The sequence below is a fragment of the Canis aureus genome, chromosome 32 (assembly GCF_053574225.1).
Source record: "Canis aureus isolate CA01 chromosome 32, VMU_Caureus_v.1.0, whole genome shotgun sequence".
In the NCBI taxonomy this organism is placed as follows: Eukaryota; Metazoa; Chordata; class Mammalia; order Carnivora; family Canidae; genus Canis; species Canis aureus.
In genome coordinates, this window is record NC_135642.1 from 20,596,612 (window position 1) to 20,624,380 (window position 27,769).

Below are 27,769 nucleotides of genomic sequence, written 5' to 3' on the forward strand. Positions count from 1 at the left end.
TCTAGTACTATGTTGAATAACAGTGGCGAGAGTGGACATCCCTGTCGTGATCCTGATCTAGGGGAAAGGCTTTCAGTTTTTCCCCACTGAGAATGATATTTGCTGTGGGTTTTTCATAGATGGCTTTTAAGATACTGAGGAATATCTAAGTGTAGGATATTCCTACACTCTGAAGAGTTTTGATCAGGAGTAGATGCTATCTTTTGTCAAATGCTTTCTCTGCATCATTGAGAGTATCATATGGTTCTTGTTTTTTCTCTTGTTGATGTGATCTATCACGTTGATTGTTTTACGAGTGTTGACCCAACCTTGCATCCCAGGGATAAATCCCACTTGGTCATGGTGAATAATGTTCTTTTTTTTTTTTAAGATTTTATTTATTCATGAGAGACACACAGAGAGGGGGGCGGTGGGCAGAGACATAGGCAGAGGGAGAAGCAGGCTCCATGCAGGGAGCCGGACATGGGACTCGATCCCAGGTCTCCAGGATCAGGCCCTGGGCTGAAGGCAGCGCTAAACTGCTGAGCCACCCGGGCTGCCCTGAACAATGTTCTTAATGTACTGTTGGATCCTTTTGGCTAGTATCTTGTTGAGAATTTTTGCATCAGTGTTCATCAGGGATATTGGTCTATAATTATCCTTTTTGGTGGGATCTTTGTCTGGTTTTGGAATCAAGGTGATGCCTCATCAAACAAATTTAAAGTAGTCATCCCTTTCTATCCTTCGGAACAGCTTTAGTAGAATAGGTATTGTTTCTTCTTTAAATGTTTGATAAATTCCCCTGAGAAGCCATTTGGCCCTGGACTTTTGTGTCTTGGGAGGTTTTTGATGACTGCTTCAATGTCCTCCCTGGTAATCAGCCTGTTCAGGTTTTTTCTTTCTTCCTGTTCCAGTTTTGGTAATTTGTGGTTTTCTAGAAATGTATCCATTTCTTCTAGATTGCCAATTTGTTGGCATATAACTATTCAGAATACATTTTTAAAATCGTTTGTATTTACTTGGTGTTGGTTGTGATCTCTCCTCTTTCATTCATGATTTTATTAATTTGAGTCTTTTCTGTTTTCTTTTTAATTAGGCTGGCTAATGGTTTATCTATCTTATTAGTTCTTTCAAAGAACCAACTCCTGGTTTTGTTGATCTTTTCTAAAGTTCTTCTGGTATCTATTTCATTGATTTCTGCTCAAGTCTTTATTAACTCTCTTCTTCTGCTGGGTGTAGGTTTTATTTGCCATTCTTTATCCAATTCCTTTAGGTGCGAGGTTAGCTTGTGTGAGTTTTTCCCGATTTTTTGAGGGATGCTTATATTGTGATGTATTTCCCTCTTAGGACTGCTTTTGCTGTATCCCAAAGATTTTGAATGGTTGTATCTTCATTTTTATTAGTTTCCACGAATCTTTAAATTCTTCTCTAATCCTGGTTGACCCATTCATCTTTTAATAGTATGCTCTTTAACCTTCATGTGTTTGCGTTTCTTCCAAATTTCTTCTTTCTAGTTTCAAAGCATTGTGGTCTGAAAATATTCAGGGGACAATCTCAATCTTTTGGTATCAGTTGAGACCTGATTTGTGACCCAGTGTGTGGTCTATTCTTCATTGTTCAGCTTGATTGTCTTCCTTTACTCTATCCTCCAGGTCACTGATCTGTTCTTATGCTTCCTCTAGTGTACTATTCATTCCATCTGTTTTATTTTTAATTTCAGTTATTGAGTTCTTCATCTCTGATTGGTTATTTTTTGTTTTCTATGTCTTTGTTGAGAGTCTTACTGAGTCTTCCACTCTTATCAAGTCCATTGAGTATCTTTATGACCATTTCTTTAAATTGTCTATGAGGCCTATTACATATCTTTGTTTCATTTTGCTCTCTTGCTGTGATTTTATCATGTTTTCATTGGGAAATTTTCTCTTTCTCCTCATTTTGTCTAATGCTGTGTCTATTTCTGTGTGTTTGGAAAGTCAGCTATGTTCAGTCATCTGCAATGGCTCTCTTTGCCTGTAGGGGGCAGGGTTTGGTCCCTGTCTTCTTGAGTTAGTTGGAGGCTGCCTGGATTTGAGTTAGGTCAGACCAGACATTTGCCAGATCTGTAGTAGCGCTGAACTGCAGGGCATTGCCAGGGCCAGAGTTGGACTGGTGTGGGTGGTTATTTTTCCCTCTCCCTGGTGACAAAAGTCACTTTGGAAAGGTGTTGGCTCCTGTTGGGGCTACTTGCATACTGCCAGTCTTGTGGCACCACTTCAGGTGGGCTCCAGCCAAGGGCATATTGGAAGGTGCAGGTTGTAGGAGTGTGCAGGGGTGGGGTGCACAATGCCAACAAATCCACTCTGGTCTGCTGTTGAAGGGACCTGCAGTCACCTGGGAAAGATTGTGCTGCCCAGTTGGAGAGGGTAGATCTACAGAAAAGGCACAGGGGTGGGCCAGGTTGTTAGCAAGCTTGGTGGAGAGTGTTGGAGCTGCACTGGTTCCCAAAGGTGTCCATGTATATAGGCTGGAGTGTGAGGGAGGGAAATGGTGCCTACCAACTCTTGTTCTTGGAGAGATCTCCCCAAAAATCTCTGCCTCTGGAGCACAGGCTCTGAGATTAGTAAATAAATCCCCTTCCCATTTATCGTAGGCATTTTTCAAACTGCTGCTTCTATGCTGTATCCTAAAGGGCTGTTTGTTGTGTTGTGTCTTTAATGGCAGGGACTCTGCCTTCCTGGATTTCCCATAGCTGAGCTTGCTGATTTTTAATGTTAGGCCCCTGATTGTTAGGCACCCCCTGGCTTTCAAAGCCAAATGTTACCAGGATTTGTCTTCCCCCTACAGGTCCTCCATGCTTGGGGTGTCTGATACGGGTTCTAGTCCTCTCTCCTCCTCAGCCCATGGCGTGCCTCCCTCTGTTTGGCTCCAGTGGTGTCTCTGCCCTTCCTACCCTCTTTGATGTGTCCTCTTCTCTACATTTAGCTGTAAAGAGTGTGTTCTGTCAGTCTTTAGGTCATTTTCGGGGGTATTTACGCTGATGTAGAGGTTATCTACTTGTATCGATGGGACAGGGTGAGCTTAGGATTTTCCTACTCCACTGATCTTCCTTGGAAGTTCTGTCTTTAAATTCTCAATGAATTTTTAACAGAGGGTCTGTACTTTTATTTGTCAGTGGGCCCTACAGATTTTTTTAGCTGGTTCTGCCAAAGGGTTATCTTTTCAAAAGGGAATTTGCTATGTCTGCATTTGGAGACCTGTGTCCATCGTTTCTGAGACTGAGAAACTGTGAAGAGAAACTAGATTTTTATTGCATTTAAGGATTCAATTAATAATTTTGTTGGGTTTGGTACCTTTTAGGGTCTTTTTTAGGTTCAAAACTCTTGGGTTTTTAGAGTGATTTTAATAATCCTAAGAGTTCCATTTGTGAGCTTAATGTGCATACTCTTTTCTTCATTTATGGCTGTATCCATGTTTTAATTTATGGCTGTAGCTCTATATATACAGACTGACTAGAATAATAGAATGGTTGCAAACTGAATGGTGGAATTAATTCAAACAGCTGTTTTAGTATGACCAGTGGTTTAATTGGATGGTGTCTTTCTATAGCCCAAATGTCCAGGGAAGCCTAACTGGACCAAGCCATGTCAATTAAGTTTCTGTCCCATGCTGACTCGTGGATCAATAGGTGCCCTTTGACCATAAGCTTCTCATTAGCTGTGGCATTGGCCTGAGACAGGAACAGGACACCTAAACATTGGGCTCCCTGATAAGGTTCAGAAAAATTGTCAAGAATCTGTTTTATTAGCCAGTCCTGCTGCATTCTATCCTGGTAATAAAACACTCAAGAAGTTGTGGATAAAATGGTAACTTTAAGTCTCCAAGGAGTTATAGTTTTAAAAAACATTTGTGTTATTTCCTTTCATAACTCAGGCATGGAGGCTCCAGGTCAATGTATTATTCTGTCAAGTTGGGAGAGAAGCCACCTTCTATCTAATCTTTATATTTATGGGAATCAACAGATGATTCTGTCTTCAGATGAGGATCTATGTAACCTTCCAGAGAATTCAAAATGTCTTTCATCACAGAAGGAAGAATGCTGTGGTCTATTTCCCAAGATGACTTATTAATCTTGGAGATGGGTTTGAGTACCCAGCCTTCGGCTGGCATATATTAATTTCCCCAGTAAGTATAGCACCATGCTGAATATCTCTTGACTCTTAACACATTACATATGTCAAGTGCATGTATCAGCCACCAAACCAGGAAGGCCCTGTCTTCTCATTCACACTATTCTTTCTTTATTCATATTACTTAAATCTGCCAATAAAAAAAATCAGAGAGTTTTTGCTTTGAATGTTTGTACAATCTAGAGTAGAGATGTATTATGGTCTAATGCATGATATCCAATGACAAATTCTGAATTAGGGGAGTTAAAAAGTAATGGAAAGAAAAATGGGAGCCAGAACTCACGAATTTAAGGATTATTTCCCCTTATCAGCTGCCTATCCCAGGACAAGTTACCTAACCTCTCTGGGAGCTCCAATTTTAAAAAATATTCAAATGAGGCTAACATAGAAAAATACAAATAAACTAATATACAAATTCAGAGTGTTTCAAGGAGTTGTTTTGAGGTTTGACATAGATTATTTTGGTGAAAAAAATTTGTAAACATTGGTCTTGAAAACAAATGGTGATTAAAAATTGAGACAGGAAAATTGTGTGGATTTTATTAATTCACAAGACAGTGATCCTCAATATAGGCTTCTTTTAGAATTCCCAGTGTCTGGGACCCCGGGGTGGCTCAGTTTGTTATACATCTGCCTTTAGCTCAGGTTATGATCCCAGGATCCTTGGACTGAGCTCAACATTGTGCTCTCTGCTCCCCAGGGAGCCTACTTCTCCCTCTGCCTGCAGCTTCCCTTACTTATGCTCTATTTTTTCTCTCTCTCTGTAAAATAAGTATTTTCTTTAGAAAATAAAAATAAAAATAAAATTCTCAATGTCCAAGCAGCATCCAAATCAAATAAGTCAGAATTTCTGGTATGGGATTCAGAGATCCACATTGCTTTAAAATCTCTCCAGGTCATTCCAATATACAGCCAAACTTGAGGACTTCACAAGGAAAAAAAATAGGGAAAGAGAAAGCCACTTTCTTGGTTTGCTTCCTATAGCCTGACTGAGCAATTTACCAAATGATTTCATTATAGGTTCCCTCTGGCACCTAGAATGCAACTAAGCAAATTGCAATTGCTAAAGAAATATATGTTGATAACCCCTCCAAATAACTATGAAGAGAGATGAAAACTCTTCACATTATGTTCATATTATCGAAACTCTTTTCTTATTTAGTGAGTTATTTGCGGAGAAAAGGACAGTAGTGCCTGTCAAAATACTTAAAGGACTTCACATGCAAAATTTGGTGGCATGTTGACCACAGCCACATAGAAAGTAATGAAAGGAAGCAGGAGAGAAAGACTAAGATGTACGGGGGTCCAGCCAGCACGTGTGCACACAGCTTTCTTTGACAGCATGTGGTGTGCACTAGGCAGCCTTTGGTGTCTGGCTGATCGTGAAGGATGCCAGGAAAGTGTGAAAAGCCTTATAAATGTGTCCACTGAACATCACTGACAAGCAACTGGACTCCAGCTCTCCCATCTGTCTCCAGCAGCGTTGCCATCAGCCTTCCAAGTCTGGGGAAGCAGTTCTGTGTTAAATCACTCAGCAGCCTGGGAAAGTGAAGGGTTTTCTTATGGTGCAGAGGTGGCTGCTCTCTAGGTGGTGGTATCTGTCAAAGATGGACAGGTGCTAATGAGCAGTCCCATACAGGGAACTAAGTAAAGGTTTAGAAAGGGTCCCTCCAAAACCTAGAAGGACAGACATTGTTGCCGTGGGCTGGGAATTTTATATATGTGATCACATATAATGTTCACAGTAACTCTCTAAGGCAAGTATTTGTGGTCTCTGTTTTGCAGATTCATTTAAGGGACCAAAAACTTAAATCACACTCTGCAGATCACATGGCTAGGAAGTGACAGAATGGGGGACTTAACCAAGTTGGCTGTCTCTAAATTTTTGACTTCTCTATCATAAGGGCCAAAGTCACCCAAAGGTGATCCATCAATCAACTAAATCTTTACTCAAGCCAAGCAAACCTCTGGGGTCACTATCTATGCTTATACTTTTCTTATACCCTTTACTCTACTATTATCTATATCCTTTTCATTCCAAAGAGGAAACCAACCTATTACATGACTGTGTAATATCACATAAAGCTTTGCTACTTAGAATGTGATCCAGGAGCCACCAGCAACAGCAATTGGGAGCTTAGTAACACAGAGCAAATACCCTGCATTTTAGCTATTCATTAAAGATTTAAAAGCACTGACCTACGCCATAGAATTCTTTATCTAAAAAGGCATTCAGGTCAGTAATTCTGAAATTTATGTGCATTAGAATTACTTGAAAGGGCATTAAAAAAATGCAGATTCTAGATTCTTTGCCCGGGGTTGTTGTGTGTGGGTTTTTGTTTTGTTTTTGTGTTTTTAAAGATTTATGTGTTTATTTGAAAGAGCACACACACATGCATGAACAGGGAGGGGAAGGGCAGAGGAAGAGGGAAAGAGAGAAAATCCTCAAACAGACTCCCTATTGAGCATGGAGGCCAACACAAGTCTCAATACCAGGACCCTGAGATCATGACATGGGCCAAAATCAAGAGCTGGACACTTAACCAGCTGAGCCTTCCAGATGCCCGTGTATAGGGGCTTTTATTTTGGGAGCCACAGGGTGTAATCTGGAGGATATATGTATTTTAACAAGTAGTTGAACTGATTCAGCTAGAGGTGATCTGAGAACAAGACTATGATTAACATTGTCTCAGAAAGTATAGCACCTGACTTGAGTTACAGATGATGAGACTGAACTCAAGGCAAGGGAGGTGATGACAGAGTCATGTAGTGGGTTGGTGACAGAATCAAGATGAGGACTTCAGTCCTGTAAGTAGACTAACCACATCTGGTTCAGGACTGTGGACCTTGGAGAAAATTACTGCCAAGCCTCTGCCCCTTTATTCTTTCTAGAACATTAGAATTCTTCGCCTAATTGCAGTTGATTGACTCCTTGCTGAGAAAGGAGCATTCTGCACATAGTGTTGGAGGAAACAGTGTGTGTCACTGCATCTCACTGAGGTCTTTGCCTTCACAGACCTGGTTTGTAAACTTTGTTTTATTCTTAATGAGTTATGGGATTACTTTAGCAGGAAAGAGTTGGGAGCATAGAGACCCAAGTGAAGCAGTAATACTTGCACCTACATCTGTATGTGCTTATGTGTACATTATCTCATTTAACCCCTGCAACAACTCTATGAGGTACCCTTTTACAGCCAGTAAACTGCAGAGTCAGGGATGAAACCCAGCCTTTTGGCTTCAGGGATTTCTCTGTTGTACAATTAGCACCTCCTGGGAAAGTTAGGAAATTCCACCTAGCGACTTAAGAAGTTGATGGAACATGATTTGTAAACCCAAGAGACCTAATTAAATTTGTTCTTAGATCATTGTTTTAATTTTATTGTCTTGACCATGGAAATTTAATATCATTTCTAGCTTTTTACTATATCCTTTAGAAAGAAAGGCAAGAAAAAGAAACCCTATCTGTCAGATGCTTTTATTCAGAAATCATTCTTTTCTTTTGGGGTGTGAGATGACATAGTGGAAAAAGCGTAATTTTGGTTAAAATCACGCCTCCTCCATTTATTAGTTATATGATAATGTACAAGTTTTCCTCATATCTCTGAACCTAGTTTTTCTCATCTGTAAAAATGTGTCATTGTGAGAATCATGAAGATATTGTTAATATATAGTCCAACACAAAACTTGGGACCTAGTAGGCATTCAATTTCTCTACATTGTTGCTGAAGTAGAACTAAAAAGAGTTAAGAATTTGTTTGCAATTCTTCCTGCCTTAACTCTCATACTCAAACTTGGTCAAGAGTATGGATATATAGTAAAAAAAAAAAAATGTGCTCATAAATTTACTTACATCTATTTATATATTTATTATGAGCATGGGCTCATGAATTTTACTTTTTTTCAATGGTTCAGAATTCATCATTATGCTCAATTTTAGTGTTCAAATTATCCCAATATTTGGCTAGTTGTAATTCTTTTCAGCTAGCACCTTCGTCCTTGAGACATGACCTCATAATTCAAAAACAAAAACTCTTTTTCTTTCTAGAATAACAAGATGTTCCAGGCTCATATTTTACCTACTCTGACCCCTCCCTGGAATCAGCCAGTTATCCAGAGATGCTTGGTTACTTTTAGTGGACAATGATGGTAGAGACCAAAATTTCAGTTTCATATATGATCATTGCTACTGGGACATCTTTAATTCTTAGTCCTTTCAGCAAACAGAGCTTGGAGATATTTTTATGTATATAAGTAACTAAATTCCTTCCTTCCTTCTTTTCTTTTTTCCTTCTCCCTACAGTGTGGTTATCATATTTATTTAAAATACAATTTGTTTCTTTGTACTTCAGGTTTAGGTTTTTCTTTTCTTTCCCTTCTTACTTATTTCATTTTAATTTTTGAATATGTAGAACATTCACATGCTTTACAAAGTCAAAATTCTCTTTCTTTTTTTCTCACACAAAAAATTAACATACTTTATATGTTCTTTACATTTTTTTACTTAATGTTATCTCCTGGAAACTATATCTTATTTGTTCATAGAGATACCCTCATTCTTCTTGATGGCTGTATACTACTACATTATGTAAATGGATCTTTCAACTAAGCTTCTATGGTTAGTCCAAGTAGTTTTTTATACTTTGTAATTATAAACAATGCTGCATTGAATAACTTTGTGCATATACATTTTTGTATTGTTGGATATATATGTCCAGAGTACATTATTAGAATTCTATTACTTGTTGAAGGGGAAATGTATGTTTTTATTACATGTTTTGAAATGTAATTTTATTACATGTTTTGAAATTCCTCCTCAGGGGAAAATATACTACTTTGCATTCTACCAGCAATGTCTGAGAGAGCCTACTTCCTCATAGCCTTGCCAAAAGAGTAAATTTCCAAGTCTTTGAATTTTTGCCAACCTGATAGGTGAGATTATAGTATAATTTTAATTTGCATTTTACATATTATGAGTGAAGTTGAATATCTTTTATGCATATGTAAGGGCCATTTTATTTCCTTTTGTGAATTATCTATGTATTTTGCCCATTTTTCTATAGTATTTTGTATTATTTCTCAATTGTTAAAATGTGTCATTGTGAGAATCATGAAGATTTTTAAAAATCATCTTATTTTTCATCATGATAAGTGTACTCTTTAATGCCCTATTCCCCTTATCTCCCCACTCACCTACCTTTTGGTAACCATCAGTTTGTTCTCTACAATTGAGTCTGTTTCTTAGTTTGTCTTTCTTTTTTCCTTTGTTCATTTTTTCTTAAATTCCACATATGAGTGAGATCATATGGTATTTGTCTTTCTCTGACTGATTTCACTTGGCATTTTACTCTCCAACTCTATCCATGTTATTGCAAATGGCAATAACTTCATTCTCTCTTATGGTTGAATAATATTCCAGCATGCACGCACATGTGCATGTGCACACACACACACACACACACCACATCTTTATCCATTTATCTATCAATTAGACACTTCAGTTGCTACCATAGTTTGGCTATTATAAGTAATGCTGCAATAAACATAAGGGTGCATGTATCCCTTTGAATTAATGTGATTGTATTTTTTTTTTGGTAAATACTAAATAGTGTGATTCCTGGATTGTAGGATAGTTCTGTTTTTAATTTTTTTGAGGAATCTCTAAACTCTTTGCAACAATGGTTGCACCAATTTGCATTCCCGCCAATAGTGCAAGATGATTCATTTTTCCTCCACTTCTTCACTAACACTTGTTGTTTCTTGTGTTTTTGATTTTAGCCATTCTGACAGGTGTGAGGCGATATTTCATTGTAGTTTTGATTTGCGTTTCCTTCATGATGAGTGATGTTGAGCATCTTTTCTTGTGTCTGTTGGCCATCTGGATGTCTTCTTCAGAGAACTGAGTCTTCTGCCCATTTTTATTTTTTAAAAGATTTTATTTATTTATTCATGAGAGACATAGAGGAAGAGGCAGAGACATAGGCAGAAGGGAGAAAAAGACTCTCTGTGGGGAGCTTGATGCAGGACTTGATCCTGGAACCCCAGGATCGATCACAACCTGAGCCAAAGGCAGATGCTCAACCACTAATCCACTCAGGTGCCCCTTCTGCCCATTTTTAAATTGGATTATTTATTTTGGGGGCATTGCATTGTATCAGTTCTGTATATATTTCGGTACTAGACCTTTATCAGATATGTCATTTGCAAATATTTTCTCCCATTCATTAGGTTGCCTTTTAGTTTTGTTGATTGTTTCCTTCACTGTGCAGGAGCTTTTTGTTTTGATGTAGTCCTAACAGTTTATTTTTGCTTTTATTTCTCTTGCCTTAGGAGATATATCTAGAGAAATATTGCTATAGCCATTAGAGAGATTACTATCTGTGCTCTCTTCTAGGATTTTTATGGTTTCAAGTCTCACATTTAAGTCTTTAAACCATTTTGAGTTTATTTTATTTTATTTATTTTATTTTATTTTATTTTATTTTGTAAACGGTGAAAGAAAGTTCTCCAGTTTCATTCTCTCACATGTGGCTATACAATTTTCAACCATTTGTTGAAGAGACTGTTTTTTTTTCTATTATATATATTCATTCCTCCTGTCAAAGATTAATTAGCCATATAGTTGCAGGTTTATTTTTGGGCTGTCGTTCTATTCTATTGATCTGTGTGTCTTTTGAGGGTTTTTTTTTTTTTTTTTGAGGCAATTTATTTTCTTATTTTATTTTTTTACATTTGTTTTTATTTAAGTTTGATTTGCCAACATATAGTATAACACCCAGTGCTCATCTCATCAAATGCACTCCACAGTGCCTGTCAGTCAGTTTGATGCCAGTTCCATACTATTTTAATTACTACCACTTTGTAATATAACTTGAAATCTGGGATTGTGATACCTTCAGTTTTGTCTTTCCTTCTCAAGATTGCTTTGGCTATTTGGGGTCTTTTGTGGTTCCATACAAATTTTAGGATTGTTTGTTCTAGTTCTGTGAAAAATGCTGTTGGTATTTTGATAGGGATTGTATTAAATATGTAGATTGCTTTGGGTGGTATGGACATTTTAACAATATTTGTTCTTCCAACCCATGAGCATGGAGTATCTTTCCATTTCTTTGTATCATTTTGAATTTCTTTCATCAGTGTCTTATACTTTTCAGGGTACATGTCTTTTATCTCTTCAGTTAAGCTTATTTTTTGATATTTTATTGTTTTTATACCTAAAGGAGCTAGAAAAAGAAAAACAAACAAAACTTAAGCCCAACAAAAGGAAGAGAACAATAAAGATTACAGCAGAGATAAATGTGTAGAAACTAAAAAAACAATAGAACAGTGAAACCAGGAGCTTGTTCTTTGAAAAGATCAACAAAATTGATAAACCTCTAGCAAGACTCATTAAAAAAAGAAAAGAAAACAGAGAGAGGACCCAAATAAACAAAATTACCAATGAAAGAGGAGAAATAACAACCACCACCACAAAAATATAAACACTTGTAACAGAATATTATGAAAACCTATATGCCAACAAATTAGACAACTTAGAAGAAATGGATAAATTCCTAGAAACATACAATCTTCTAAGACTTAATCAAGAAAAAAGTGTGAAATATGAACACACCAATTACTAGTAATGAAATTGGATCAGTAATCAAAAAACTCCCAACAAACAAAATTCCAGGACCAGATGGCATCTCAAGCAAATTCTACCAGACATTTAAAGAATGGTTAATACCCATTCTTCTCAAACTATTCCCAAAAATATGAGAGGAAGGGAAATTTCCAAATTCATTCTATGAGGCCAGCATTACCCCAATATCAAAACACCACAAATAAAGGCCAGCAATACCCCAATACCAAAACACCACAAATATTGCAAGCCAATATCTCCTATGAATATTGATGCAAAAATCATCAACAAAATATTAGCAAACTGAGTGGAACAATACATTTTTAAAAATCATACACCATAATCAGAGAGATTTATTCCTAGATTTCAGGGGTAGTTCAATATTCACAGATCAACTGACATGATAGATCACATCAATAAGAGAAAGAACAAAAAACATATGATCATTTCAATAGATGCCAAGAAAGCATTTGACAAACTACAACACCTATACATGTTAAAAACTCTCAAAAAAGTAAGTCTAGAGGGAACATATCTCAACCCAATAAAGGCCATCTATGAAAAACCCATACCCAAGATCATACTCAATGGTGAAAGATTGAGAGCTTTTCCCATAAGATCAGGAACAGAATAAGGAAGTCCATTCTCATCACTTTTATTCAGCATAGTACTGGAAGTCCTAGCCAAGTCATTTAAACAACATAAAGAATAGAAGGCATCAAACTGGTAAGGAAGAAGTAAAACTCTATTTGCAGATGACATGATACTATGTATAGAAAACCCTAAAGACTCCACCAAGAAACTATTAGAACTGATAAAAGGTTCTTTTAAATATTAGGTATGTCAGTCCATTATCTGTGATATATATTTTACAGTATTTCCTCCTAATTTGTTACTTGTCTTTTACCTGGTTTATGGTGCTTTTTGCCACTTAAAACATTTTGATTTTTATGCAGTCAAATCTATCAATCTTTTCTTGGATTACATCAGATTTTTTCATCATAATTAGAAAGCTTAAATCTTACTATGTGATTTTAAAGGCTATGGAAATATGCTAAAAACTAGCTATATCACAAAGGAACAAGCTTTGTGATGGCAGAAAAGGCAAAATATTTTGGGGTCTGAGTAGAGTTGCCAGGTAAAATACAGGTTGGATAGCTAAACTTAAATTTCAGATAACAATGAGGGTTTTTTAGTATAAGTGTATACCAAATATTGTACAGGATAAACTTATACTAAAATTATTTGTTATTTGAGTTGAAATTCAAATGTACTGGGTGACTTCCATTTTCCTAACTCTGGGAACCTAGTCCTAAGGAAAGATAAATCCCTAATCTTGGAATATCCTCTGTTGACTATTTAGGTTCTTAGAAATAGATGAGTCCTGGGGTGCTTGGGTGGCTCAGTCAGCTAAGCATCTGACTTTGGTTCTGGTCATGATCTCAGGGTCCTGGGGTTGAGCCCCACATCAGGCTCCCTGCCCAAGAGGGAGTCTGCTTGTCTCTTTCTCCCTGAGCCTCCTCCTTACTTGTGCGCGCTCTTTGTCTCTCTTTCTCTCTCTCTCTCTCTCATAAATAAATAAAATCTTAAAAAAGAAAAGAGATAGAAGAAATAGTCAGTCCTCCTGACTAAGTGCTCTTGCATTCCATGGTTCTCTTACAGTTGTTAAATTTGTATCTGCTGTTCCTTCTTTTGTCAGATGATTTCTGGTCCATCACAAAAATACCAATTTTCAGAGGCCAGTAGGATGGGGTGCATAGAGCACATACCTGGCTTTTAATTCTGGCCACATGATCCTGGAAAGGTTTTTTATTGCATTTAACCCTCAAATAATATTTACGTTACATAAGTAAATGAATTAAATAGCATTTACATATTATAAGTACTCCATAAGTTTTATCTATTGTTATTTGCTAAGCTCATAATTTTGACAAATATAGTTAAGATAGGTCTTTTCATCAGCAAAAGAGAGATATGAAATCATAGTATTATAGTCTGTTAGTGAGTATACCTATTTCTCAGATAAGAATACCAACACAGAGCTCATCATTATGGTGCTGGGGGCAGAGCTCTTCAATGATGCTTCCTAGTACAAAGGTCAGCTCAGCAGTGAGATGGAAGGTTGGACAATGCTTTGGGACAAAGTAGGATTGAATATAGTACTGGGAATGAATGAAATGGACACAGGACAGAGTCAGGGAATGGAGGGTAGGAACTGACGAGGAAGCCAAGATAGACAATGGGAGAGACTGAGAGGTAAAGAGGATGAAAGGTTAATAAGTAAGGAAAATATTTAAGGAACAGAGTAAAAGCTCAAAAGCAAGGATGAATGTGAGAGAAAGAAGGAAAAAAATAAAGCCAATTAGAGGGAAAATTAGATCATATGAATAAATGGTTGGACAAATAAGTGGGTGAACAAGAAATCAGAAAGTGAAGATGACCATGGAGAAAGGGTTGGCTCACGTATTATAGTTTTTACCTATACTGTCCTATTTAATGTCCATGGTAACTCTACAATCAATGAGAAGGGTGGATATTTTTCCTATTTTACAGAGTGAGAAATCCAAGCCTCATAAAGGTAGTTAAATCACTTGCCTAGGATTGCTATATGAATCAATGCAGAGCTGAAATCAGATCCCAGAGTTCCTAGTCTCTCTCCCCACACTACACCCTTGTCCTTAGGGACTGCAGTAAGGAGATTGAAGGGCATGAGATCTAAATGAGCCAGGGCATCTAAAGAACCCAGGCATTTGATATGTTCTATCCAGAGAGAGACCCACAGGCCTACTCCATGGCAGGAACAAGTTCTGAATTGTTCCAATCCTTGTAAAAATACAAATGGAATTCTGTCTGGCTCTAAAACTAGGAGGCATACTCCTCCAGATAATTTCTCTTTGATCTAGGTGATCCTCCACTATTTGCAAAGTGAACCGTAAATTTGGTTTCACTTCACTTATTTTCAAAACCTGCAGGCTACCCACTTGTCACAGAAGCCAGAGTGCAGCCTCCCATCTCCAAGCTCATCTTCCAGAGTTTAATCCATGTCCTTTTGATGGGGCCAATGTACTAATTGGCAGACAACCAGAGAAAGCACAATTTTCCTATAACTACTCTGAATTCCTCTTTTGATGTCCGGTTACAATTCTCTCCACATGCTGCAGTGCATACAATTTCATCTGAATCAAATCCAGTTCTGATAATGCTGGGAAGCCACCACACTGCTTGAGGGGAAAGATGCATATGCATAATTCTTTTCCACGGTAAGAAGAAATCTGGTAGAAAAGATTGTCATCAAAATAATGGTGCTTCTTTCCAAAAGTTTTCTGCTATCTGTGTGAAGTCATCTTATTCAGTCTTACCTCTTTTGGTCATAGTCTTATCAGCACATGTTCAAAAAAGATAAACAAAACAAACACAGTCCCTAATGACAATAGGAATACCATCTTGGGGAAGCAACAAAATACCCTTATGATCCTTCATGTGACTTGTACTCCTCTTGACTTTCAAAAGTGGTTGGCTGGGGTGCTAGGGTGCCTCAGTTTATTGAGTGTCTACTCCTCAGGTAGTGATCTCAGGGTCATGGGATCAAGCCCCAAGTTGGACTCTGCACTCAGCAGGGAGTCTGCTTGGGATGATCTCCCTCCTCCATTGCCCCTCCTCCCATTCTTCTTTCTCTCCTTCTCTCTCAAAATGAATAAATCTTTAACAAGGGTTGTGGGAGGGAGCTGGAGAAAGACCACAGAGGTGGTGAGTGTTGAAGTGTAGCAGGAATCTTGTGAGGTCCGGGAACAATGGACTTCTCAATGCTTATGCCTACTCACAGAGCATGAGCTTTGATAAGTGCACCTATCTGCCTATCTCCTTTGTATCCATTCCTATCTTTATCACAGTTTTCTCTCTCTGGCAGAGACTTCCTAAGACAGTACTCAAGCAGAAAGTAATGCTTTATCACAGCATTTCTACTTGAATTTCTACCATGTGCAAGACTGTGATCTATGTTCCAGTTTACCTTGTCTCTTATGCCTGCTAATTAGCCTTAACACAATTAGCCCTTGAAATATAAACATAATGATTTTGTTCTTCTTTCCAGTTCTATTTGGCACCAGCCATCATAGACTGGGCTAGGCAATAACTGAAATATAGCTCACTCCCCACTAATCTCTACCTTCTTTGTAATACCCTCACTTTGAGTGTGGTCTAGATCTAGTGATGTCCTTCTAACTCATGGAATACAACAAAAATCATAAGATTTTACTTCCAAGATTAGGTTACAGAAGGTTGTGATTCCTGTCTTGCTCTTACTCCCTCAGTTGTACTCACTTTGCCCTCTCATTGCTCACTTTGATGAAGACAGCTGCATTGTGAACTACTTGAAGAGGCCTGCAAGGCAAGGAAATAAAGGGGGCCTCTGGCTACTAGCCAGTGGGGGAACTGAGACCCTCAGTCCAATAGCTCTTAAGGAAATGAATCCTATCAACAATCATGTAAGTGATATTGGAAATGTATACCTCTCCAGTCAAATCTTCAGAAGAGATTATAACTCCAGCCTTGTGAGAGATAGAGCAGAGGACCCAACTAAGCCATGCCTCAGCACATTCTCCCATAGTAGATGGGAGATTAATAGTAGATTAAATAATTACAGATTGATGGAAATGTCAACATTCATTTCAAATAATTCACTTACAATGTTTATTAAGTATCTGTTACATGCTAGGTACTAAGGATGAAGTGATGAATAATAATAGACACAAGCCCTGCCCTCATAGAGTTTACCACCTAGAGAGGAAGTTTGATATTGACCCTGGTCAATTACATAGCAAATGTGTTAGGTATTAAGTTTCCTAAAGGAAAGGTGCATGTGCTGCAAGAATATCAGAAATAAAGGGATTTTGCCTAGTGAGGAAAGTCACGGGAGACTCTGTAAAAGTGATAACTGAGGTAAATTCTCAAGGGTCAGTGGGAGTTCATTTGGCAAAAGTGAGTAGGGGAGGTGAAGGATAGGAGGAAGCATTCCAGACAAAGGGAACAATGTGTGCAAAGTAGCATCTTTGAAGTACTCCAAGATTTTTTTATTTTTTATTTATTTTTTGTATATATTTTTTATTGGAGTTCGATTAATATAAAAATTTTTTTAAATAAATGAAGTACTTCAAGAAAGCCAGTAAGTCTTGAGATTACAGAGTGAAGAGGGGTGTGATGTTATTTATTTATTTATTTATTTATTTATTTATTTATTTATTTAGTATATATTTTTTAGTGGAGTTTGATTAATAATAATTTTTTTTTAATGAAGTTCTTCAAGAAAGCTAGTAAGTTTGAGATTAAAGAGTGAAGAGGGGTGTGATGTGAGATGAAAGCGACATAGGCGAGGGCCAGACCTGACCCTATTCTAGGCCAACTTTGAATAATGGGCATCTTAGGAATATCCAGAAAATTCATATAACTACTACATTCTCTTGGTAGCATTATAGCCAAGCATTACAGCCAAATTCTTTGGCCCTATTTTAGGGAGCTGTCTTTTTGAGATTGGTTTAATGATACCCTTAAAAGAAATCAGGACCATGAAGAATGAAAAGACCTCATCCCTGACCACAAAGAGTATGTGTTCTAGTTGGAGACTCCTCATTGAAAACACAACAGTCTCTGAATCACAACAGTACAGTGCACATAAAATAATAAATCAAATCCCTAACTGCCATAATAGAACTCACAATTAAATTACCCTTGGTAGAGGAAAGGGGAGATAAATGAGGAGTGAACCCCATTTAGTCTTGGCTATACCCAAGCCCACTTTCGAGTCTCTTTTTGCCTAGATGAGTCTCAGGCCTCTTGAAAGATATGGCACAGTCTGGCTCAAGAGAGGAAAGGTAGAGATCTCAAAAAATAAATGAAGACAAAATGAAATTGATGGAAGATTGCATAAGCAGAAGGAACCAAGAATACTTATAGGGAATTTCTGTGCTGAATGGTTTAAAGCCAGCATTCCCTCAAGGACGCTACTGCCATTCTGCTCATTTTATACAGAAATGATAGAGGTGGCAACCACGTGTAACTCACATGGCTGGCACAAGTTGATGTTCCATAGATATTTTTTGGACAGTTTGAGGAAAAGGTCATTCATTATATAGGAGCCCCTTCATTCACTATGGAGACAGAGGTTTCCACAGAAAGTATCACATGGTTTATGAACTGAAAGTCCTATAAATTGTAGGTCTAAGGTCTACCTTGAGGATGCATCTGTGTGTCTTGCTGAGACATCCTATCTCTTTCTCCTTTCCTCTAACTTCAAGATGTAGCCAGTTTGTGTGGATGACTCCACAAGACTTCCTATAAGGCAAGGATACTGCAGCAGATCTCTGCCATGGACAGAAGAGGTGGTGTGTGAACCTATCCATGAAAGTTTTGCTCATGAACTTCTTTCAGAGACCCACTACCTGAACTCACTCCTGAATACTTGGAATTTTAGTGGATCTTGGGAAACCTTAACTGTCTTCAATGATCTTGACTGCAGGGTTATAGACTCAGATTCAACCATCAGTGAAACAAGAAAAAAAAAAAAAAAAACACCCATGGAATTTTTAGGAATATGCAGGTTTTTGCTGATTAAAAATGGTTCCCATTTGTTAATTACAGTGTTTCTTGTACACTACTATATATGTTTTATGTCAGTCCACTTACAAAAATCCTTAAAGATGGTGCCATTATCTTCATTTTACAGTCTTGGTGGGGAAACCAAGACTCAAAAAGGTTAAGATAACTTCTCCAAGATCATAAAGTAGCAGAGGTGGAATTTTAACTCAGATGGGTCTGTTTCTGGAAACCAACAGCTCAATACCAACATCATGTGCTCCTCAAAGTTTTATGTGACTCCCCATTCACTAAGCCCCCATTGGACTCTGAACATACTCAAATTACAAGCTTAAAATACTGTATAGTAATTATTTAAGATTTCATGAAATCCTCTTTGAGGTCATAGCCTAGCACTGTGCCTGGCATATAGTGGGCCCTCCAATATTTATAGAATAAATGCATGTGAATTAAGGGATTTCTCTAGAAATAAGGTACAGACTAATTTTAGAGAAAAGAATAGCAATTATTCTAAGGAGCCAACCAGATACTGCTTACTGTCTTCCTTTTCTGACTCCAGAAGAGAGTTTTCCTTTTTGAAACAGATACCCAGCCTCTTCCATTAGCTAACAGAGGGCCTTGGAAGCGTCAGGAAGCCAGAACCCCTCTACTGCACTCCATCCCTCCCCCAGACCTCCATCAGAGCATCCTGATCTGAACACAGAGCCTGGGGCCCTAGGCACATACTCTTTAAGAAGTAGAAACACCTTTTCTATGGGGTGAGACCCAAGAATGACTTAGCATGACTCAGTGAGAGCCCAGGGAAAGTGAGGGCTGCTGTGGTTTCTCCTCTTTCTGTGGAAAGGTCAGCCAATCCTGGGCCTGGGCTCTCCCATGGGGCCTGAGATGCTAGCCTTGTCTCCGCTCTATTCACTTGGCCCCACAACTCCTCCTTCACTTCCCTCAGAGCCAGGGTGACACCTCAGTGGACTCAACATCTGAATTATATGAGGAAGTCTAGAGGGAGGAAGTGAGAGATGAGGATACATGTTCCTTCCCCAGCTGAATGAATAGTTCTACTAGTCATAATAACTGGCAGTCACTGGGCATGTACAGTAAGCCAGCCACTGTGTGAAGGGCTGTAATGCACTGTAAGTATTCTTCCTCTTACTAAGTACTTACCAGTCACTATTACCAGTCACTATTCCGGAAGCTTTACAAGAATTAACTCATTTAATCCTCACAATAACCCCATGAGGTAGACTCTACTAATCTTATCATTTTACAGATAAGAAAACTGAAGCAGGCAGAGAATAACCAACTTGCCCAAAAGAGCTTCTTGTAGCTCACCAAACCCAGGGAGCCTGGTGTCAGAGCCCATCCACTTAATGACTTACATATATAATCTACCTGCAAAGTGCCTCTGCAGTGGCTACCATTCTTCCTGTTTTACAGATGAGAAGCCTGAGGTTCTGAGGACATGAAATGATGGGGTTAGATATAGAAGCAGTGAACTAGGGTAGGAAGAATGTGACTTCATTCTACTTCCAGAGCTTGAGCTTCTTCTGTAGCACTATGCTTAACTGAAGACCAAATAGAGTCTCGAATAGGAAATATTACTTACAAATCACCAGAAAGCCAGGGATTATTCTCTAGATGATTCTAGAGCTGTTCATTTAATCCTTGCAGGATGCCCTATTCTCAGAATGGCTGCTGCTACCACCCATTGACAGACCTAAGGCCCCTCCTCAAAATTCTCACAAGCTTGGGAGACAAGCCAGCCTGGTTCCTAGCTCCACCCAACATGGCTCTTTGAAGCTCACTCCAGGACCTAGGAAAGAGCTCAAGGACCAGGGCACAGGCTTTCTGCTCTCTACCCAGTAACTCCACATTAAGAAGCTAGGATGCCAAATGAAATCCCTCATATGTGTACTACCTTATTTCTAATTTCCAGCCCCCTCTACTGTTTATTAAGAGTAAAAATAGACAGCTGTCTTCTAAGGAGCATTAGGTCACCTAGCCCAAGTGCACAGTGATTTTCAGGATTGATGTTTGCAATTATTCTACAGGTTTGACCAATGCCTGGTCCACAGAAGGAGGGGTCCATGACTAAGACAAGAAGGTGTCACTTATGTTTTACCTCTGAGGGAACTATATTCACCTTGGCTTCTCTCCAGACATGTGGTTTTTATTACCTTAGCTTGAAACAGCAACTGTGTGCCTAAGAAATTTTACAAAGGTTTACGTATGGAAAGTATTTAAGGCTATGTCAGTCTCAGCTATGGGGACAGGTAGGGTGCAGCCGGCAGTTCTGCTCTCAGTTGCCAGACTGCAAGGAGAGGCTCTTGCCTCTTTCCACAAGGTGTTTCCAATAAGAGGGGCACATTTCCCTCATTAGAAATAAAACAAACACAGATTGATGATGTTGTGGTATTTCTTGGGAAAAGAGGAAAACAGTTTTCAGATGTCCTTGTTGAGCTCCTCTCATGTGCTTGTGGGTGGGGCTGGTTTGGGAAGGAGAGAGGTGTATTTATGGGGAAAGCAAGAGGAGCACCCCCCACTATTCCACCACTGAGACTGGCTCCCCAAACAGGGATGATGGGAATGATGTCTGCTCGGCTACATCATAGACCATCAGGGCTTGAAGAGAGAGAATGAGTCCAGCCTTCCTACTTGGCAGATGAGGACACAGAGCCTAGGGAGACCAAAGACCTCCACCAGCAGTCAGGGAAGAGCTACAGCTAATCCCAGTCCAGTATGCTTTTCAGCATATTCCATTCCACACAGCCATCTCAACAATTGAACACACATCTATTCATGTGTAGCTGAAGCTTTAGGCAATAGTTCTCAATCGGATTTATGTAAAAAATGCCTGGGAGGCTTTGCAAAAACACCATTATACTAAGCCTGGAGATTCCTAGGTAATGAGAGTGGCATAAGGCCTCAGCCTGGGTAATTTTAAAAGCTCTCCTGGTATATTCATGGAATTGAGAACCAGCAGGATTGAAAGCCACTACTTTAAGGAACATAAAGATGAAAACAATATGTTCCCTTTCTTTCAGGAATTCACAGGGTGACAGATTTATGTAAATAACTTTCAATCTCCCATGCTATATGAGGGCCAAGAAAAACTCAAGTGTGATCATGACTGAGCTATCCACACCAGAGGACTAATTTGGGTAAACACTATTGTTTATTCCACCTAAGCAAAGCTTATTCACCTTTCCAGGCCTATCTCAAATCACCTCTCTTCCATAAAGCCTTTTTAACAAGACCCCAAATATAATCAGCATTCATCTTCTCTGGACTCCTATACTATCCACAGGCTGTAAACAGTTTAGCACCAAATTATATACAATTTCTCCTGTTAAGATCTATTAATCATGACATGAAATCTTCCACTTATTCAGTTCATACTGTGTACCAGCCACTCTGCTTCATGCTTTCCATCCTTTGCCACCAATATTCCTAGGAGATCTATCATGCTCCATCTGTACCCATTATATGGATTAAGAAACTGAGACTCATAGGTATCAAGTACCTTGCCTAAAACCAGTTAGTTACTAAGGACATATGAGTCCAAATCTATATGCCTCCAATGCCCATCATTTTATATTAAATATAAACACTATTTCTTTATCATAGCATGTACTCCTGATAATATTTTATAAGCTATAAGCTTCTTTGATATTCATTCTCTTATTTAATCCTGACTCCAGCCCACTGTCAGCTCTATTTGACAAGCAAGGGAATGATGTCTTAAAACATTAGGTAAAAGGCTCAAAATCCCATTGCATGACCATGACCCCATGTGTTCTGACTCCAAGTGCTATTTCTACTTCTATCCTGTGCCAAGTGCCAAGCTCTGTTGCTTGTTGACCTAAAGTCCCTAGAGAGTCTAGACTATGTTTTATGCTGTTCCTATATAGATACCAGATATGCAGTCTATTGCTTTATTAATTGATTTTCCAAGAATATCTTCATGAGGCATTCTGTCCCTAAGGACCTGAAGAGCAAAACACAATTCTTTTGGGGCTGGAAAGAACTGCTGAAGAGATGTGACTGGTTCTTTTTAGTGCCATGACTAAGTCACTGATCTTAAAAAAAAAAAAGTATTCCAGTCATTATTTTTGAAGGTATGATTTTTCCACTATTTACATAAACTAACAGAATCGAAGAGGAATGTGAATTAAGTGACCTTCCCATGATCATGGAGTAGACCATGGAAGATAGAAAGAACTTCTGTCTACCTCCTACAAAGTCTCTGATCTAAATCCTAGTCACCTGCCTGGGGCATAACAGTGTTTTAAAATTTTACTTTGTCATGTCCCATCTTGTCTTCCAAAGAATTCAAAGTAGTACACAATATGAATGGATACAATAAATAATGGTAAAATATAAACAAGTAAAGACAATCAAGGCTGGGGAAAATGGAAATATAAGAAGTCAATTTGAGGGATCCCTGGGTGGCGCAGCGGTTTGGCGCCTGCCTTTGGCCCAGGGCGCGATCCTGGAGACCCGGGATCGAATCCCACGTCGGGCTCCCGGTGCATGGAGCCTGCTTCTCCCTCTGCCTGTGTCTCTGCCTCATTCTCTCTCTCTCTCTGTGACTATCACAATCAAATAAAAAAAAAAAAAAGAAGTCAATTTGAGAAAAAGTACTTTATTAGTCAGAGAAAAAACATTTGCCTTAAAGCCCAAAAGACTGCTTGAATTTAAAATAGATATCCTTCTGTGTGTGAGGTTCAGTTGATGAGGTATTTTTAAGAGCTTAGTAACTCCTGTGGGGTTTCACTTCATGCCGGATATTGACCAGGAAGGATGATTAAAGCAGTGAAACTATAGAATTTATCCCCAGGATGTGGTCAATACAAAGTATTCATGCATCTGTGGTTAAATGGGAGATGTGTTTTCCAAATCTAATGTTGCCAAAAAGACCACGTCAGTGCTTTGTGCAGAACAGAATTTCTATTTCAAAAATAAGTCTGAATCATGACGATTCATTCATTTAGCAAATATTGTGACAATAAATTATCTGCCAGGAACTGTGCAACTCACTTGGAAATTCAAAGACAAATATGACACGGAACCTTTCCTATAGGACTTCTCTGTCAAGAGGAACAGACAGGCTTAAAAGATATAATTGGCATAATTATAACAAGTACGATTCTACAGATATATATAGTGGATATAGAAACAGAGATGAGGTCAACCACTTCATTGAGGTTGGGTGGTATATCCTATCTTCTAATCAATACTCATCAGTCAAAAAGACACAAGGGTTCTGGTACCATCCTTAATCAAGTGAACATGGGAGGGTTATAGAATAAGTAACTTACTTTTGTATCTTGCTAAACATCTCTATATTTCTGACTTGATAGTGTAGAGAAGTAAGGCAGGGAAAAGGCAGTAGTGCCAGCTTAAAAATCGTGATCAGCAGGAAAAGAATGGGGAAATGTGAAGAAATGCTATAGCAAATCTTTTATAATAAACAGGTTAGTGAGACTGATTTTTTGGGCATAGTATTGCCATTTTTTTTTCGGCAATCCTCCATATGGTAAAGGCACCTTCAGAGTAAAAATACCAACTTTCTAGCAGATTATACATCCATTCAAAAACACCTATGATCACATTTAAAACAGAAATCTAGCATCCTGAGAGGGATGAAAATGGCAGGCTTTCCTGCCAGTGATCATCACCAAAAACTAGAAGCCAATGTCAAAAGTGACCAAGTATTTTAACCCTTCAGAGCTCTCAGTGCTGACTCGAAAATTTGGAGCAACTTCTTCTGGCTGACCTAGTTGAAAAAGATTTTAATGGCCATAAAAAATTTAGAATTTACAGAGTTATATGGAGAAAAGCAACCTGCATATAGAATTTACTGTGATTGATTCCAGTATGTGTGTCTGGAGAACTCCCAAAGCAGGGCTCCATAGCTAATTGACGCATGCCTGAGGTTAGCTCAAGTTACTACTTTAGTAATAAAATCAGATAAAGAAACTTTTAAAGAAAATAACTTGGGCAGCCTGGGTGGCTCAGCAGTTTAGCTCTGCCTTCAGCCCAGGGCATGATCCTGGAGTCCTGGGATTGAGTCCTGCATGGAGCCTGCTTTTCCCTCTGCCTGTGCCTCTCCCCCTTTCTCTCTCTCTCTCTCTGTGTGTCTCATGAAAAAATAAATAAAATCTTTAAAAAAGTAAATAAAATAACTTCCCCTTTTCTTCCTTATATTGACTCACAGGTTGGAAGTTGAAGAAAAAAAAACTTAAAAAGAAAAAGCTAAGGAATGCCAAATACTGGATATGTGGAGGAATTCGATAAAATGGAGAGCCTTAATGAGAAATGTGCACACTTGTGACCTAAAGGTAAGTCACTGGGACCTAGAAGGACTGAACCCATGGTCTAAGTGTATGTGAGAGATGGCATTGGGTAAAGAGCATAGGCCATGAGCTAAACAGACTCCCAGTGTTAATTCCCAGCTTCTTTGGGTAAGTTACCTAACCTCTCTGGGGTCTGGTTATTCCTCTCACTTGAAAACAGGGAAAATTATGGTGTCTGTATCACTGGGTTGTTGTAAGAATTGAATGAGATAATGCATGTGAGGCTTAGCACAAAACCCAGCACTTAATAAAGGCCAAGAAAAAATGCTAACTGCTGTATTATAATAATTCTCTCATGTAATCCCCACAACTCTTTGAAGAATGTCCAATGATCATCATTTTCTCAATGGGGACATGAGAATGGAGACAATGAGTATCTTTGCTAACTTTTCCCCCAGGTGACTTTCTAAGTATAGCTAATGCCCTGACTTCTCCCTCCCCTTCTTTTCCCAGGAAACCAGACTGCACAGAATGTAGATGGTCTTTCACATCCTTCCTAAACCATCCTGTCCCATGGCTTTCTCTCCACCAACTCTCCCTTCCTAGTTCCTTAGGATCCTCATGTCTCTCCTTCTACCATGGGAACATTTTCCATTTTGTTGCTGGCTATTGTTCCTCAACTATCTTATGCCAAGAACACACAGGACTACCCCACTCTAAGCAATGGTATTAGAAAAACCCTGTGACTATTTGGACATCAGCTTGCCAGTCTCTGGAAAGTTTTTCAAACATTACCTTTCCCTGGGTTTCTATTTTTCCATATTTTGTAAGCCTCAAGGTACTCTCTCCCAGATATGGGCAAGGTGCCCTGGAAAGATGAGAATATTTTAGAGGTCAGGGATGATCCCAACTTCCACTATAATTCTGTAGGTCTATAGGCAAGTCAGTGGAAGATGTGATGTGATAGAGAAGAAAGGAGGGCAGAGGGAAGAACTTGTTTTTTAACATTGGAGGTGCTGTCATGAGGACAGACTTAATCAGTCTTTTCTCCAAGAGCAGAAGCAAGCAAGGGAGTTTTGATTACTGATTCAATTTCACTGTTGGTAATTGGTCTTTCAAATTTTCTATTTCTTTTTGGTTCAGGCCTGGGAGGTTATGTTTCTAGGAATTTATCCATTTCTTCTAGGTTGTATAATTTGTTGGCATATAATTTTTCATTGTAATTCTTACAGTCCTTTCTATTTCTTTAGTGTCAGTTGTTATTTCTCCTCTCTTACTTCTGATTTTGTTTATTCAAGTCCTCTCTCTCACTTTAGATGAGTCTGGCTAGAGGTTTATCAATTCTGTTGATCTTTTCAAAGAAGTACTCCTGGTTTCATTGATCTATTGTTTTTTGTTTTTTTTTCCGGTTTCTATTTCATTTATTTCTGCTCTAATGTTTATTATTTCCTTCCTTCTTCTGGCTTTGGGGATTTTTTTTTTCTCTATTTGTACTAGCTCCCTTCAGTGTAAGGTTAGGTTGTTCGAGATTTTTCTTGCTTCTTGAGATAGGCCTATTTTTTTTTCAATTCTTAAATTTACTTCATTTATTTTTAAATTTTTTATTGGAGTTCGATTTGCCAACATATAGCATAACACCCAGTGCTCATCCTGTCAAGTGCCCCCCTCAGTGCCCATCACCCAGTCACCGCAACCCCCCGCCCACCTCCCCTTCCACTACCCCTTGTTCATTTCCCAGAGTTAGGAGTCTCTCATGTTCTGTCACCCTCACTGATATTTCCCACTTATTTTTTCTCCTTTCCCCTTTATTCCCTTTCACTATTTTTTATATTCCCCAAATGAATGAGACCATATAATGTTTGTCCTTCTCTGATTGACTTATTTCACTCAGCATAATACCCTCCAGTTCCATCCATGTCAAAGCAAATGGTGGGTATTTGTCATTTCTAATAGCTGAGGAATATTCCATTGTATACATAGACCACATCTTCTTTATCCATTCATCTTTCGATGGACACCGAGGCTCCTTCCACAGTTTGGCTATTGTGGACATTGCTGCTATAAACATCGGGGTGCAGGTGTCCCGGCGTTTCACTGCATCTGTATCTTTGGGGTAAATCCCCAGCAGTGCAATTGCTGGGTCATAGGGCAGTTCTATTTTTAACTCTTTGAGGAACCTCCACACAGTTTTCCAGAGTGGCTGCACCAGTTCACATTCCCACCAACAGTGCAAGAGGGTTCCCCTTTCTCCACATCCTCTCCAACATTTGTTGTCTCCTGTCTTGTTAATTTTCCCCATTCTCACTGGTGTGAGGTGGTACCTCATTGTGGTTTTGATTTGTATTTCCCTGATGGCAAGTGATGTGGAGCATTTTCTCATGTGCTTGTTGGCCATGTCTATGTCTTCTTTGGTGAAATTTCCGCTCATGTCTTTTGCCCATTTCATGATTGGATTGTTTGTTTCTTTGCTATTGAGCTTAAGAAGTTCTTTATAGATCTTGGATTTTTTTCAGGCTTTTTATTGTGGTTGAGTTCTAATTTCATAGAGTTGTAGTCAGAAAAGATGCATAGTATGACTTCAATCTTTTTAAATTTTTGAGACTTGTTTTGTGGCCTTAATATGTGATTGTTCTGGAGAATGTTCCATGTGTACTTGAGTATTCTACTGTTTTAGGGTGGAATGTTCTAAATACATTTGTTAGATCCATCTGGTCCAATGTGTCATTCAAAGCTAATGTTTCCTTGTTGATTTTGTGTTTGGATGATCCATTGATGTAGAGGGGTGTTAAAACCCCCTATTATTATTGTATTACTATTGATTAGTTGCTTTATGTTAGCTATTAGCTGCTTTTTGTATTTGAGTACTCCCATGTTAGGTGTGTAAATATTTACAATAATTATACCTTATTGAGTTCTTCATCTCTTGTTAGTTCTTTTTACATTTTCTATCTCTTAGTTAAAGGTCTCACGGAGGTCCTCTACTCTTTTTAAGTCCATTGAATATTTTTACAACCATATTTACATCTATCAGTCATATATGACTTATCTCCATTTTGTTTAGCACTTTTACTGTAATCTTTGTCATCTTCTTTCATATGGGGCATATTGCTCTGAATCCTCGT

General features: G+C 38.5%; 1 long non-coding RNA gene across 1 annotated transcript in view; it reads left to right on the forward strand.

Moving 5' to 3' along the window:
• The window catches only part of LOC144303191 (uncharacterized), a 191,499-nt gene that overhangs the window by 129,995 nt on the left and 33,735 nt on the right, over nucleotides 1-27,769 (forward strand). Inside the window, exon 4 of the long non-coding RNA XR_013370246.1 lies at nucleotides 24,569-24,692. This is a non-coding gene — a long non-coding RNA (uncharacterized LOC144303191). The remainder of the gene's footprint in view (nucleotides 1-24,568; nucleotides 24,693-27,769) is intronic.